Below are 2,582 nucleotides of genomic sequence, written 5' to 3' on the forward strand. Positions count from 1 at the left end.
CTGAAATCAATACTGCCATTTTGTGTATTTTAAAAGAAACAAGATATTTTTATTAAGGCGCAATTACATGATTTTAATATTTTTACTCACCTGTCTATTCGGTCATGCTTTGTTCTATGGTGTATAATAAAAAAAAGACATGGTACACTGTTTTTTTTTCTGAAAGAAGAATGATTTGGAGTAGTAGTTGGTGTTATAAGGTATTGCAAATTCTATTGATAGACTTGAATAGTGGAATGTGGTATTGTGTGAAATTTCGCTGTTATTTCTGTAATTTTTTAGAATAACAATTGAGTTTGCACCGCGATTACATGCTGCACTAGTAACGAACTATCGAGGGTGCACTCTTAGCCTTATTGCCGGCGGACCTTCGTCTGTATATACACATGCATGGGAAATTGCTTTTTCAAATCACTACTTTTAAGAAAAAAAGTGGGTAGAGTACTCCCCAAATGGAAGACTTTGTCTTCTTTCGATTGGATGCTAATCAGTGCAAACTATGACTCGGCATGAAAGTAGACGTATTTTTTTAATGCCCCCGATATGGCGGGAAGTAGACAGCTACATATTTTATTTGTGGCCGGCTGCTTGCGGCTCTCATTGGTCCTTGTAGATGCTAGATATGGCTCTGTGACTTCTCTTGGCCCACGGTCACATCAAGGTCACCTCTGCAGAGCACCTAACACAGAGCTGTTGAAGGAGAGCACCAGAACAGTGAGTCAGGCACGTTGAGTGCTAACGCAGCGCAGTCTCACTGCGTCTGTGGAAAGTGAGAGCGAGCGTTGCAGGGGATAAGCACGTTTGTTGTCCTAAGTCAAACTGCAGCCGCTGACACTGTGGCTTCCAGCTACCGCTGCGATCCGACACAGGCTTTTCCTTTGAGGACACTACAGAATCCTTAATGGGTAAACTGCTTAGTGTAAGGCTTCATTTGCGTTATCTTCTCGTAAATACATCAATGGCTCGGTCATTTTTGCACGTCGCACGAGAAATAAACTTTTCTGTTAAAGAAGTTCTCGAAGGTGCTTATTATTACGTCTATTGGGGCAGCATCGTATTGTCCCAAACAAACCGTGTACTCTTTGGGGATAAGTTTACAATTGCTTATAGGGAGCAAACGGAGCGGATACGGCTTCTTACGTTTTCATTGCAGAGTGTGCACGGAAAAAACTTGGAAGAGCAAAGGACACTCGCGACCACCCAGCTGCTCAGTCCCATTCCGTCTCCCTGGGGCCGTGGCCAAAACTGACGCACCCATCTAGACACCACTGATTGTGATGGTGGCGCTGATAAAAACGGTGATGATGGGGTTTGCTACCACCCCCCTAGATCGCAGCGCGTTAAGAGAATGGATGACGTATGTTGCGCGAAACAAAAAAGATTACACCATCTTCCCTTAGGGGAACACTGAGTAGTATGCGAAGCAGCCATGGGGTCGATTCATGTGCCCATTCGTTTTCCGTTCATCGTATCCGTGAGGTTGAGGTACGTGGCTACCGTTATATTTATCGTCTGGTTTCCATGGTGACTATCACACTTTTCACTTACCGGAACCATGAAAAATTGCGTTGACTCCATGGCTGTTTCACATACTATGCAGGGTTTCCCTACGGGAAGATGGTGCAATTTTATTGGAGGTATGGGGATGTTAGACTATAGAGGCATTAACGATAGAGAGAGAGACGTTGTATGTGGTATGCATTTGCCATTATTTGGGCATTATCATCCTCATGTTCAACGTAGGTGGCGTCGAGCTGTGGTTGGCGCTCCCCTTTAATTATGACCGCCTTATGGTATGTGAAATGTACATTCAAGGGCTGTTGTAGTGGATGAACCCTACAGTTGCTGAAGATGAGGTCGATGCACGTTCCCCGGATAGTATTGGGCTGCTTGTAATCACGGCCCCCATAGATTCGCCTCCGCACGCCGCTGCCGACAACGATGAAACCTCGAAGGTGCGTGAAGCGTGGCCGTCTCGTGCCGGCATAGGAAGACACCGGCAACACTGTCGCTCCAGAAGCCATAGAATGGTAATACACTACCCGGCGTTCAGCAAGCTGAGGATGGGCAGTGGGGGTGTTAATGGTGCAAGTATAGTTGATGAACTGTTTCTTTGAACACTGGTGAACCTTGTGTAACTTCAATTGTTGTGGCTTGTTGACCATGCCAAATCGTTTGGCAGTGTGTACAATAATCACGTTACTTGCAAACTGATTGGATGATTTTCTGTTAAGGCATCGCTGTAATCACTAGCCGCTGCGCGCTGATATGTGGGTTATATTAAATTCTCTTTACCCCCTCTCAAACGTTAACGACAAGGGAGGGACATAGCCCCGACCTGAAGATGCTTCGCATCTAAAAACTAAGCACGCATTAGTACAACACCAGTTGTAAGTAAATTCTGTGCGCGGGCAGAGTCCTAACACTGCCCTAATCGGTCCTGGAGGGCGTCCATTGAGTGTATTTTAATCGGGGGGCTTTGCCTGGTTGTGGCGCAGTGGTCGCACGTGGAACGGAATGTCCTGCGGAGCGGATACTGCTAGCAGCGACCAGAGAGGAGAGTTATGTCCCGCAAAGCTGGA

Source organism: Haemaphysalis longicornis, unplaced genomic scaffold (assembly GCF_048455015.1).
Source record: "Haemaphysalis longicornis isolate Haplotype H1 unplaced genomic scaffold, Haemaphysalis longicornis Haplotype H1 scaffold_11, whole genome shotgun sequence".
In the NCBI taxonomy this organism is placed as follows: domain Eukaryota; kingdom Metazoa; phylum Arthropoda; class Arachnida; order Ixodida; family Ixodidae; genus Haemaphysalis; species Haemaphysalis longicornis.